This window comes from Cetorhinus maximus, chromosome 25, assembly GCF_964194155.1.
Source record: "Cetorhinus maximus chromosome 25, sCetMax3.hap1.1, whole genome shotgun sequence".
Taxonomy (NCBI): domain Eukaryota; kingdom Metazoa; phylum Chordata; class Chondrichthyes; order Lamniformes; family Cetorhinidae; genus Cetorhinus; species Cetorhinus maximus.
In genome coordinates, this window is record NC_135903.1 from 7,769,389 (window position 1) to 7,783,754 (window position 14,366).

A 14,366-nucleotide genomic window follows, 5' to 3' on the forward strand; every position below is an offset into this window, starting at 1 on the left:
CCAGAAAAATGTTCTTTATAGTCCAACATGGAGCCTCTCATCTGTGCTAGAGACCAGCTGCAGAAAAAAGAACAGTTTTACTCAGTGACAAAGGGCACAAGGGCAATTGTGTATACAACATGCAACTGTTTCTGGAACATCCCGTTAAGTCCTAAAAGAAAGCAGATTAATCTTTGCAGTTCAACAATCAGATTTGTCCAGAAGGTAAGTAACTCTCAGTTACGAAGACAGTCAATTAACCTTTAATCTTAAATTTCTTAAAGTAAAATACCAAGAACACAACTGATGAAACAGCTACCAACAACTTTCATTTATATAGCTCTTGCCCAGGTTCAGGTCCATGGGACCTTGCAGTCCTCCAATACTTATTTATTACTGGGGAGATGGTGGGGTAATGGAGCTAAGACCTCACACTATATTTTTATGATATATATATCATCATGGTTACTTCCAAAAATTTTAAAACTGGACAATGGCCTTTCTAAAATGACTGAAGCCATGTCTGGCTGTGACCTTTGAACAATAGGAGCTAATACAGCAGAATCGAAGAAATTTGAATCTCGTTATCTCTGAAGAGAGGCTAACGACCTGTGGATGGCAGAAATCAAATTCAAAGGGAGTTATACAAAGGCCATCCACATTTCATAAGCCAGGCCTGGCCACTGGAGTCTACTAGTCTGCTCGGACAAAGGGGCCTACAACCTTCCTTTGTAATTCTTAATGGTTAGAACATTAGCAATATCAGAAATATTCACCCTTTGTCAAAGCCAAATGGAGAGGTTAGAGTCATGTGACATAAACCACCACCCACCCCCACCCCCCCACCCTCACACCAGCTGGAAGAACCTGTAATATTGCCTTGTGGAGCTGCAAAGCTCAGTCTGCCATCTTTCATCAGCAAGCAGCAGCTCAGTAACAGGGCTTTGTCCAGGTTCAAATGCCTGCCCCCATCCATGCTGTTTCTACTGGGACTTCTGAACTTCTATACCATCACCAACAAGACTAATTCATCTCTACGTGCCTATCCCATTGTGGAAGTCATTTCTATTGGAAAAGTGATTTATTCAGCATCAGTCCTCAACCTGCTGACCTCAATGAAGGAACATATCATTGGACTTTGATTTTGGACTCTGGACTCACATAAAACAATAATTCTTTGCTCGGTGGTCTTTGCCCTGTAAATCTTTCTTTCTCAATCCTTATTTTATAGTATGAATGCACTTAGGACTACGTAGTGACAACCCCTTCCCATGCTTTGAGTGTGTGCAAATAAACTAACCCTCTGAGTTCACCCTATTTCGAGTTTGCTGTGGGGTTGTAATGAAAATTAGATCACACCAAAACTGAGTGGTTGGGAAATGTGCCACAACTTATAAAGGGTGGGGGGGGGTAATCAAAATCAAAAAACCTTTCTGTTTACAGACGGATGGTGAGAGGAGGAATCAGGGCTGTTTAAAATAAATCTCCTTCCTGTCTCTAACAGGAATTGGGAGCTCAAGTGCAGGAAGACCCATTTGACTTTGACCAAAGTCCAAGTTAAGAGACAGCCAAATCTGATAAGACTCAATTGGAAGCCAAAAGGAGAAAACTTGGTGGTTGGAACAAATTTTAAACACAAGAACTTACCACAGGAAATTCCTTTCCCCTAACACTAATAAAACGGCCGAAATGTTGGTCCAGCAAGGAAATTTGAACTGTGGAACTCTGGCAGCCCTTAGCACAGAACAACTGAAAGCTGTAGCTAGGGAGGTACGGTTAAAATTGCCTAGTAAAGTGAAGTGAACTGATCCAGCTCTTGGTGGAACATTTGGATCTCATGTTACCAGTAGAGCAGTTATATGTAGAGCTCATGACTCTGCTCAGAATACAACTAGGATTTAAGGAGAGGGAGCAAGAAAGGGAAAGAGATGTGTAAGCAACGGAACAGGAGAGAGGAAGAGAGAGAGAAAGAGAGAGAGAAGAATTCCAACTCCAAAAATTGGAAATGGAGCTAACTGCTCAAAGAGATAGAGTCACCAGACAGATGATGGCTGCCAGGGAAAATCTCTCTCTACCCAGTAGCGGCCCCTATCTCTCTAACCCAGAACCACTCTCTGAGGCCCCCAAGTACGCTAAATTTATTCCCAAATTCAAAGAGAGTGATGTAGCGTCATTTTTTGCCACTTTTGAGGAAATAACAGGACAGCTAAAATGGCCATTGGAGATCTGCACATGTTTAATTCAAGGGCAGCTGTCAGGGAGAGCCCAAGAGGCCTACTCCATGCTGCCTCCTGATGTGTCCCTGAATTATGAGCAGACCAAGGCTGCCATCCTAAGTGCCTACAAAGTTATTCCTGGAGGCATATCACCGGCAATTCTGAAACCAAAAGACCATAAGATGTAGGAGCAGAAGTTGGCCATTCAGCCCATTAAGTCTGCTCTGCCATTCAATGAGATCATGGCTGATCTGATAATCCTCAACTCCACTTTCCTGCCTTTTCCCCATAACCCTTGATTCCGTTACTGATTAAAAATCTGTCTATCTCGGCCTTGAATATACTTAACGACCCAGCGCCTACAGCCCTCTGCAGTAAAAAATTCCACAGATTGACTACCCTCTGAGAAAAGAAATTCCTCCTCATCTGTTTTAAATTGGCACCCCCTTACTCTGAGATTATGCCCTCTGGTCCTAGACTCTCCCACAAGGGGAAACAACCTCTCAGCATCTACCCTGTCAAGCTCCCCAAGAATCTTATATGTTTCAATAAGGCCACCTTTCATTCTTCTAAACTCCAATGATTACAGGCCCAACCTACTCAACCTCTCCTCATAAGAAAATCCCTCCATACCTGGGATCAACCTAGTGAACCTTCTCTGGACTGCCTCCAATGCCAGTACATCTTACCTTAGATAAGGGGACTAAAACTGTTCACAGTACTCGAGGTATGTCTAACTAGTGCCTTGTATAGTTTTAGCAAGACTTCCCTATTTTTATACTCCATTCCCTTTGAAGTAAAGGCCAACATTCCATTTGCCTTCCCTATTGCCTGCTGAGCGTGTATGCTAGCTTTTTGGGATTCATGCACGAGAACCCCCAATCCATCTGTGCTGCAGCTTTCTGTAGTCTTTCTCCATTTAAGTAATATTCAGCTCCTCTATTCTTCCTGCCAAAATACATAACCTCACATTTTCCCACATTATATTCCATCTGCCAAGTTTTTGCCCACTGACTTGAACTGTTTATATCCCTCTGTAGTCTCTTTGTGTCATCCTTACCACTTGCCTTCCCACCTATTTATGTGTCATCTACAAACTTAGCGATAGTACATTCACTTCCCTCATCCATACTGTGGCCCCAGCACTGATCCCTGTGGCACTCCACTCATTACAGCTTGTTATCCTGAAAATGCCCCCCTTATCCCAACTCTCTGTCTTCTATTAGTTAGCCAATCATCCATCAATGCTAATATACTGCACCCCCCCCCTCAACACCATGGGCTCTTATCTTATTAAGTAGCCTTATGTGTGGTACCTTATCGAACACCTTTTGGAAATCCAAATATATGACATCTACTGGCTCCTCTTTATCTATCCTGCTTGTTACCTCCTCAAAGAATTCTAATAAATTATTAAAGCTTGATTTCCCTTTCATGAAGCCATGCTGACTCTGCTTGATCAGATTATGTATTTCTAAATGCTCTGCTATTACATCCTTCATAATAGACTCTAACATTTTCCCAATGACGGATATTAAGCTAACTGGCCTATTTTTTTGTCTCCCTCCCTTTTTGAATAAGGGTGTTATATTGGCCATTCTTCAATCCTCTGGGACTTTTCCAGAATCTAAGGATTCTTGGAAGATTACTACCAGTGCATCCACTATCTCTGTAGCTACTTCCTTTAATATCCTAGGATGCAACCCATCAGGTCCAGGGGACTTATCGGCCTTTAGCCCCATCAGTTTCCCTAGTACTTTTTCCTCTAGTGATAGTTATTATATTTATTTCCTTCCCCGACTCGCCCCCCTCACCCACCCCCAACTTGTCCCTTGATTATTTAGTATTTTTTGGAATGTTATTAGTGTCTTCTACCATGAACGCTGATGCAAAGTATTTATTCAACTCCTCCGCCATTTCCTGGTTCCCCATTATTAATCCCCCAGCCTCATTCTCTAAGGGGCCTATGTTCACTTTGGCCTCTCTCTTCCTTTTAATATATTTAAAGAAGCTCTTACTGTCTGGTTTTATATTACTTGCTGGTTTACCCTCAAAGTCTATTTTCTCCCACTTTATTATTTTTTGGTCATCTTTTGTTAGTTTTTAAAACTTTCCTAATCCTCTGGTTTACCACTAATCTTTGCCACATTTTATGTTTTTTCTTTCAATTTGATATTATCCTTAACTTCCTTGATTAACCATAGTTGGTTTATCTCCTTCCTAGAATTCTTCTTCCTCACTGGGACATATCTTTGCTGTGAGTCATGAACTATTTTATTAAACATCTACTATTGTTCATCAACCATCTTTTTCCTGCTCAACCCCTTTCCCAGTCCACTCCAGCCAATATGCCCTCATTCCTTTGTAATTATCCTTATTTAAGTTTAGCACAGTTGCTTCCGACCCAAGTTTATCACTCTCAAACTGAATGCTATATTCTACCATGTTATGGTCACTGTTTCCTAGGGAATCTTTTATTAAACCTGCCTCGTTACACATTACCAGATCCAAAATAGCCTGATCCCTGGTTGGACCCACAACACATTGTTCTAGGAAACTGTCCAGAATACACTCTATGAATTCTTGCTCGTGGCTACCTCTATCAATTTGATTTTCCCAATCTATATGAAGATTAACGTCACCCATGATTAATGTACTGCCTTTTTTACATGCCCTCATTATCTCTGATTGATTCTCTGTCCTACAGTATGGCTATTGTTAGGGGGCCTATAGACTAGTCCCACTAGTATCTTCTTCCTCTTGTTATTTTTTACCTCCACCCATGTGGATTCTACATCTTCTGATCCAAGATCATTACTTGCTATTGTACTTAATCCATCTCATAATAACAAAGCTACCCCACCACCCTTTCATTCTTGCCTGTCCTTTCGAAAAGTCATGTAGCCCTGAATATTTAGTTCCCAGCTTTGGTCTCCTTGTAACCATGTCTCCGTAGTGGCTATAAGATCATACCAATTAACCTCCATTTGAACCGTTAATTCATTTATTTTGTTCTGAATACTTTGTGCATTTAAGTAAAGAGCCATTAATTTTGCCTTTTTACCATTTTTTCCTCCTTTTACCCTATTTGCTGCTGTTTTTTTAATGTTTGTACACTCTGTCCCTTCCTGTCACACTCTGGGTGTCATTACCTAGATAGCTGCCCTGGAATGCCGCCACATCCTCTTGCTTTGTAAGGTTTGGTATACCCTCTCTAGAACTCCACCCCCCCCACCACCACCACCAACTATTTAGTTTAAAGCCCTCTCTACAGCCCTTGTTATTTGATTCGCCAGGACACTGGTCCCAGTATGGTTCAAGTGAAGCCCATCCCACTGGAACAGCTCCCTTCTACCCCAGTACTGGTGTCAGTGCCCATGAACTGAAGCCCATTCCTCCCACACCAATCTTTGAGCCACGCATTTAACTCCTTGACTTTACTTACCGTGTACCAGTTTGCCCGTGGCTCAGGTAGTAATCCGGAGATTATTACCTTGGAGATTCTGCTTTTTAATTTAGCTCCTAACTGTTCAAATTCTTTCAGCAGAACCTCCTTTCTAGTCCTATCAATGTCGTTGGTACCAACATGGACGATGACAACTGGATCCCTCCCCTCCCACTCCAAGTTCCTCTCCAGCCCTAAGGGGATGTCTTTAACCCCAGCACCGGGCAGGCAACACAGCCTTTGGGACTCACACTCACAGCAGCAGAGAACAGTATCTATCCCCCTAATTATACTAACCCTATCACTGCTACATACCAATTTCCTCCCCCAACTTGTACGGCTCCCTGTACAACTGTGCCATGGTCAGTTCACTCATCCTCCCTGCAGTCCCCACTCTTGTCCACACAGCTTGCAAGAACCTTGTAACTGATGGACAGTTGCAGGGTCCGAGGATCCTCGAATGCTACCTCGAGGTCCCCATACCTGCCTCACCTGCAGTCACACCCTCCTGTCCCTCATCACAGACCAAATTTGAATTACTTAATCTGAGGGATGTGACCACCTCCTAGAGCAAAGTGTCCGGGTAACTTTCCCCCTCCCTGATGTGGCACAATGTCTGCAGCTCGGACTCCAGCTCTTCAACTCAGATCTGAAGTTCCTCGAGCTGCAAACACTTGGTACAGATGTGTTCGCTCTGGATCACATTGGTGTCCAGCAGCTCCCACATGCTGCAGCAGCAACACATCACCCGTCCTGCCATCACTATCATATTTAATTGAATTTATTAATTAATTACTCTAGTGTCCCTGCTCTTTACACTTGAAGAATCCCCCGCTCTTTACACTTTATTGCAATTAATTTTTTTTACACCAGTATCGATCTCATACTTAAGAAGTTACTTCTAAAAAGAGAGAAAAAAAAGATTAGAGACCTCATCAATCCTACTCACCAATCAGCTGCTTTCCCCGCACTCGCATCACATTGTGGTTCGTGACGTCACTCCACCGCTGGTCTCACTGCGGGTAGGCCTCTCGATCCACACCTTTTACCCTCTCCTGCTCAACTCTCGCTCAAAATATACTTCATTGAGCCCAACAGCTGCACGCACTCAGTCCTAGGTGCACTCGTAAGAGGCCCACACAAACCTACGTCGAGTTTGAACGGGGCTGAAACAAATCGCAGTTGACCGATGAGTAAGGACCCTAAGAATCCCATGCCCCTATGAGGGGTTGCATGAGTTGGTATTGTTGGAGAAATTCAAAAATTGCTTACCCTCCAACCTGCGAATACACCTAGAGGAGCAGGGAAACCCCACAGTGAGGGATGCAGCCATCACAGCAGGCAGCTATGATCTCACCTATAAGCCTGAAAACTCAGGCAGACCCTTCCCAAACCATTCCCATGAGCATTGGAAAGATAAGTAGGGTGATTTAGTTAGGAGGGCCCCCCCCCACAATCAGGAAAAGCAACCACAAAAGAGGGTGTGAGAAGCACCCCCTGCAGCCCTAAAGGAGAATCCTCCCCCCCCCAAAGACCGGTGTGCTCTTATGGCAATAAAATAGGCCATTTCAGGCCTGAGTGCTGGAGATTGCATGGGAGGCCTGTTGGTCCAATAGGGCTCCATACGAGTAGTTCCCCCGAAGGACGCCCCAATGGGGTAGTGCAGCATAGTAGGCAGTGCACTGGAAGCCAAAGCACTGATCAGCGGAGTGGAAGGAAGATCTGTGCTTTTTTCACTCTTTCATGGCAAGGCCAGCATTTGTTGCCCATCCCAACTTGCCCTTGAGTCGAATGGCTTGCTCGGCCATTACAGAGGACAGTTAAGAGCCAACCACGTTGCTGTGGCTCTGGTGTCACATGTAGACCAGACCAGGTAAGGACGGCAGGTTTCCTACCCTGAAGGAAATTAGTGAACCAAATGGGTTTTTTTATGACAATCGATGAAAGCTTCATGGTCGCCATCACTGAGATTAGCTTTCAATTCCAGGTTTTATGTACTGAATTTAAATTCCACCAGCTGCCATGGTGGGATTTGAACCCGTGTCCCCAGAGAATGCGCCCCTCCATCAGGTCCATCTAGAGTGCAACCTTGTTTCAGGCCCCGTCACAGTGGGAATTGTCCCTGAACTACCAGTCGTGGGAACCGCTTTCCTCCTTGGGGACAATGGGGCTGGTAGCAAGAATTAGCCAGAGCAAGAAAAGAGGCCAACACCAACCAGCAGAAACCTGCGGGCGAGCGGAAAGCTGAGGAAGGTCCCAAAGAGGCCCAAAAGCGCGAAATCGCACCCTTAAATATTGAGTGAAGGCTGCCTGAAGGTAGCAAGGCTGAAACCCAGCCAGTAAAGTTAAAAGAGGTCCAGGGAAGGCCACTAGAATCTAAAACAAATTCACAGGGTATCCCAGGATTAAATAGGGACCAGAGAAGTCCCAGAGCAGGGAAAGAAATAATGAATGAGGTGCCCCACATGGCCGAAGAGCCTGAAGGAAGGCGGGTTATTAAGCCCGACAGGAAAAGGTTAAGGACTTGCCTGAAGTATGACTAGCAAAAACCTTCTTTCCAGCATTAAATATGGACAAAGGGAGCATCCAAACAAGCAAGCAGATAGCGAGTGAGGTGCCTCCCTCAGCTGAAAAGCCACAAGGGAGTGTGGCTGCAGCCGTACCTCCACTTGAGGGCAGAGGTGATCCAGGGGACATGGGACCAGTTAGGAGAGTGCCCTCTCCAAAGGCAAAGGCCCGGAAAAGGAAGCCAATGATTGGTTTAGCTGACAGCTTTATGGCAAATTTAAATGTGAACCAGGGTATTTCCCAAATTGGCCCAGAAAGATTGAGGTGATGACTCACTTAGCTGAAAAGCCACCAGGAGATACAGCAAGAGCTGACCATCCACCAGAAGGCAGTAGTGTCCCAAAAGGCACTGACCCAACTGACCAACCAGATTGGACCCCATGCTCGCCCACCTTAATACAGAATCGCAAGGTGACCAACAGGGTTACCACCCTATTTAAAATGATCCATGACTAACGATTGTGAACTGCAGAGACCAAATTCAACAGGAATTATACAAAGGTCATCTACATTTCATAAGTCAAGCCTGGTCACTGGGGTCTATTAGTCTGCTAGGACAAAAAGCCCTATAACCTTCCTTTGTAATTATTAATGGTTGGAACATCAACAATATCAGGAGCCCAGACAAAGGAATATACACCCTTCTCAAAACCAAAGTGGAGAGGTAGAAGTCATGTGACATGACCCCCTCCCCTCTAGCTGGAAGAACCTGTAATATTGCCTTGTGGATCTGCAAAGCTCAGTCTGCCATCATCCATCTAGGAGGCAGCATCTTAGAAAAAGGGCTCTGTCCAGGTTTGAATGCCTGCTCCCATCTACACTTCTGAACATCTACACCATCGTCCACAAGACTAATTCATGTCTAACTGCCTATCCCATCGTGGAAGTCATCTCTTCTGGGAAAGCGAATTATCCAGAATCAATCTTCAACCTGCCGACCTCAGTGAAGGAACACACCATTGGACTTCAGTTCTGGACTCTGGACTCACGTGAAACAGTAATTCTTTGCTTGGTGGTTTTTGCACTGTAAATCTTTATTTCTCTACCCCTCTTTTATTGTATGAATGCACAGGAGGCTACATAGCGACACACCCCACCTATGTTTTGAGTGTGTGAGAATAAACGAACCCTCTGAGATAACCCTGCCTGGAGTTTGCTGTGCAGTTATTAATAAAAAGTGGATCGCACAAAAACTGAGAGGTTGGGAAATACGCCACCACTTGTAAAGGGAGAAATCAAAATCAAAACACCTTTCTGTTTGCGGACGGGTGGTGAGAGGAGGAATCAGGGCTGATTAAACTAAACATCCTCCTGTCCGTAACAGTGGCACAATGTCACTAGATAATGGAACTGGAGGCCCAGACTAATGTCCTGGGGACATGGGTTCAAATCCAACCATGGCAGCCGGTGGAATTTAAAATCAATTAATAAATCTGGAATTAAAAAGCTAGTCTCAGTAATGGTGACCATGAGCCTATCATTGATTGTTGTGAAAACCCATCTTGTTCACTAATGTCCTTTAGGGGAAGGAAATCTGCCCGGTCTGGCCTACAATTGACTTCAGACCCACAGCAATGTGGTCGACTCGTAACTACCCTCTGAGATGTGCAGTTCAAGGGCAATTAGGGATGGGCGACAAATGCTGGCTTTGCCAGTGATGCCCACATCCCGTGAAAGAATAAAGAAAAAAATATTTATAGTCCATATTTATCATTGTGCCAAGGTGGTGCACCAAGACATTGTGTGTGCAGCCACCATCAAAAACAACAATGTGCTTCTATATAGCACATTTAATGTAGCAAACATCCCAAGGCACTTCACAGGAGCATTATCAAACAAAATCTGACACTGAGCCTCACAAGGAGATATTAGGGCAGATGACCAAAAGCTTGGCTTCTGAGGTCTCTGGAGTGAGATTCGAACGCACAACGTTCTGACAGAGGCAAGCCGCAGCTGACACTGAAGTAAAGCAGCTGACTGAGAGGGTAAGGGGGAAGTGATTGACTCAGCGGTTTGAAAGGAATAAAAGCAAGCTGAAAAATGCAAAAGGGGGGGGTGGGTATCATCTGTGCAAAAGCTGAAGAAGCACATGAAAGAGAAAAATACACCAGATACTTTCTAGGACAAGACAGAGTACGTGGCTGGGGAAGGAGGTCATGAATGTAAGTGAGGAGGTTATAGACTAGGTTGAAATAAAAGCAAAATATGTTTGGCAGACGCTGGAAATCTGAAATAAAAATGGAAAGTGATGGGAAAACTCAGCAGGTCTCACAGCAAGTGCAGTGAGAAAGACAGTTAACGTTTCGAGTCTGTATAAAGAAGGGTCATACAGACTCAAAACGTTAATTCTGTTTCTCTCTCCACAGATGCTGTTAGGCCTGCTGAGCTTTTCCAGCATTTTCTGTTTTTGTTCCAGCAGAGTCAACGTTTTGGAACTGAAGGAGGGTCATGTTGGACTCGAAACCTGAACCGATCTGGGACCAATGTTCTAGCGAAAAGGGTAAATAGGGTGGTCAACAGGACTTTAAACTAGAAAGTGGGAGGGGAGGGAAGGGTAAAACTCCAAGAAGTATGACTAATGAGAAACAAAGCAGCAGGTTAGCGTGTGGGGGGGTGGATTCAACTTCATGGAAAATTATGAAAAAACTGAAAAGGAGAGCCCAGGAGAGGCTATTAAAGTCTCCAGAACACAAAATAGGTCAGAGTGTTTGGAAAGGGCTAGGAATCTAACTTCAAGCACATCAGATAAAGGGACGACAATGAGAAGGGGGACGGGAAATACAGGACTGAAGGTGTTGTATCTGAATGCACGCAGTATATGAAATAAGGTAAATGAGCTTGTGGCGCAGACTGAAATTGGCAGGTATGTAGTGGGCATTACGGAGACATGGCTGCAAGGGGATCAGGATTGGGAGCTAAATATCCAAGGATATACATCCTATCGAAAAGATAGGCAGGTTGGCAGAGAGGGTGGGGTTGCTTTGTTAGTAAGAAATGAAATTAAATCGATAGCAAGAAAAGATGTAGGGTCAGATGATGTAGAATCTGTGTGGGTAGAGTTGAGGAACCGCAAAGGTAAAAAAACCATAATGGGAGTTACGTACAGGCCTCCGAACAGTAGTCAGGATGTGGGGCACGAGATACACCAGGAGATAGAAAAGGTGTGTAAGAAAGGCAAGGTTACAGTGATCATGGGGGATTTCAATATGCAGGTGGACTGGGAAAATCAGGTTGGTAGTGGATCCCAAGAAAAGGAATTTGTGGAATGTCTACGAGATGGCTTTTTGGAGCAGCTTGTGTTGGAGCCCACTAGGGAACAGGCAATTCTAGATTTAGCAATGTGTAATGAGGCAGATTTGATAAGGGATCTTAAGGTGAAGGAACCCTTAGGAGGAAGTGACCATAATATGATAGAATTTACCCTGCAATTTGAGAGGAAAAAGCTGGAATCAGATGTAACAGTATTACAGTTGAATAAAGGCAACTACAGAGGCATGAGGGAGGAGCTGGCCAGAATTGACTGGGAGATGAGCCTAGCAGGAAAGACAGTGGAACAGCAATGGCAGGAGTTTCTCGGAGTAATTTGGGAGAGACAGCAAAAATTCATCCCTAGGAAGAAGAAGCATACTAAAGGGAAGACGAGGCAACCATGGCTGACAAGGGAAGTCAGGGACAGCATAGAAGCTAAAGAGAAAGCATACAATGTGGCGAAGAGCAGTGGGAAACCAGGGGATTGGGAAGCCTACAAAGACCAACAGAGGACAACTAAAAAAGAAATGAGGGAGATTAAATATGAGGGTAAACTAGCCAGTAATATAAAAGAAGATTGCAAGAATTTTTTTAGGTATATAAAGGGTAAGAGAGAGGCAAAAGTGGACATTGGGCCGCTGGAAAATGACGCTGGAGAAGTAGTAGTGGGGAACAAAGAAATGGCGGAGGAACTGAATAGGTACTTTGCGTCAGTCTTCACAGTGAAAGACACGAGTGACATCCCCAAAGTTCAAGAGAGTCAGGGGGCAGAGGTGAGTATGGTGGCCATTACCAAGGAGAAGGTGCTAGGAAAACTGAAAGGTCTGAAGGTGGATAAATCACCTGGACCAGATGGATTACACCCCAGAGTTCTGAAGGAGATAGCTGAAGTGATAGTGGAGGCATTAGTGGCGATCTTTCAGGAATCACTGGAGTCAGGGAGGGTCCCAGAGGACTGGAAAATCGCAAATGTAACCCCCCTGTTTAAGAAGGGAGTGAGGCAAAAGACGGGAAATTACAGGCCGATTAGCCTGACCTCGGTCGTTGATAAGATTTTAGAGTCCATCATTAAGGATAAGATTTCAGAATACTTGGAAGTGCATGGTAAAATCGGGCAAAGTCAGTATGGTTTCATCAAGGGGAGGTCAGGCCTGACAAATCTGTTAGAATTCTTTGAGGAGGTAACGAGTAGGTTAGACAAAGGAGAGCCAATGGATGTTATCTACTTGGACTTCCAGAAGGCCTTTGACAAGGTGCCACACAGGAGGCTGCTCAGTAAGATAAGAGCCCATGGTGTTAGAGGCAAGGTACTAGCATGGATAGAAGATTGGCTGTCTGGCAGGAGGCAGAGAGTGGGGATAAGGGGGTCCTTCTCAGGATGGCGGCCGGTGACTAGTGGAGTTCCGCAGGGGTCAGTGTTGGGACCACAACTTTTCACTTTATACATTAATGACCTAGATGAAGGAACTGAGGGCATCCTGGCTAAGTTTGCAGATGATACAAAGATAGGTGGAGGGACAGGTAGTATTGAGGAGGCGGGGAGGCTGCAGAAGGATTTGGACAGGTTAGGAGAATGGGCAAAGAAGTGGCAGATGGAATACAACGTGGGGAAGTGTGAGGTCATGCACTTTGGTAGGAAGAATAGAGGCATAGACTATTTTCTAAATGGGGAGAGAATTCAGAAATCTGGAGTGCAAAGGGACTTGGGAGTCCTAGTCCAGGATTCTCTTAAGGTTAACTTGCAGGTTGAGTTGGTAGTTAGGAAGACAAATGCAATGTTGGCATTTATTTCGAGAGGACTAGAATATAAAAGCAGAGATGTGCTGCTGAGGCTTTATAAGGCTCTGGTCAGACCACATTTAGAATATTGTGAGCAATTTTGGACACCGTATCTCAGGAAGGATGTGCTGGCCCTGGAGAGGGTCCAGAGGAGGTTAACGAGAATGATCCCAGGAATGAAAGGCTTAACATATGAGGAACGTTTGAGGACTCTGGGTCTATACTCGATGGAGTTTAGGAAGATGAGGGGGATCTGATTGAAACTTACAGAGTACTGAAAGGCCTGGATAGAGTGGACGTGGGGAAGATGTTTCAATTAGTAGGAGAGACTAGGTCCCGAGGGCACAGCCTCAGAGTAAAGGGAAGGCCTTTTAGAACAGAGATGAGGAGAAACTTCTTTAGCCAGAGAGTGGTGAATCTATGGAATTCATTGCACAGAAGGCTGTGGAGACCAGGTCATTGAGTGTATTTAAGACCGAGATAGATAGGTTCTTGATTGGTAAGGGGATCAAAGGTTACGGGGAGAAGGCGGGAGAATGGGGTTGAGAAACTTATCAGCCATGATCGAATGGCGGAGCAGACTCGATGGGCCGAATGGCCTAATTTCTGCTCCTATGTCTTATGGTCTTATGGAAACGTTAACTCTGTTTCCCTCTCCACAGATGCTGCCAGACATGCTGAGCTTTTCCAGCCTCTTCAGTTTTTATTTTAATCAAGAGTTATATACAAAACGAGACTTTTCCAAATGGGCATCGCTCTCTGCACTGAGGGGAACGTGCCTACACCTTTAAGACTCAAGAGGCAAATCCTCAGCTATAACATCCCGCAGATTGGACCAGAATTGAAGGTCTCACTTCTGCTTATTGGGTGAATGTTGTCAGGTCCATTCTTTAATTAGCTCTCCGAGCTGTCAATCCCCGTTTCCGGGTTAAATTGGTAGGTGTCCAAACCAGAACGAAATGAAGACAAATGAAAGCCGATGACATCACTGTTTCCAATAAAATCTTTTAAGACAAAATCTGTTGCCCGAAATAAAACCCGACTCAAAAAAAGGGACAAAAATCGTAGGATTTTTCTTTGCATTTAAAGCTCTTTTGTTTGCAAATAGACGGAGGTTTTTTTTTTAAGCA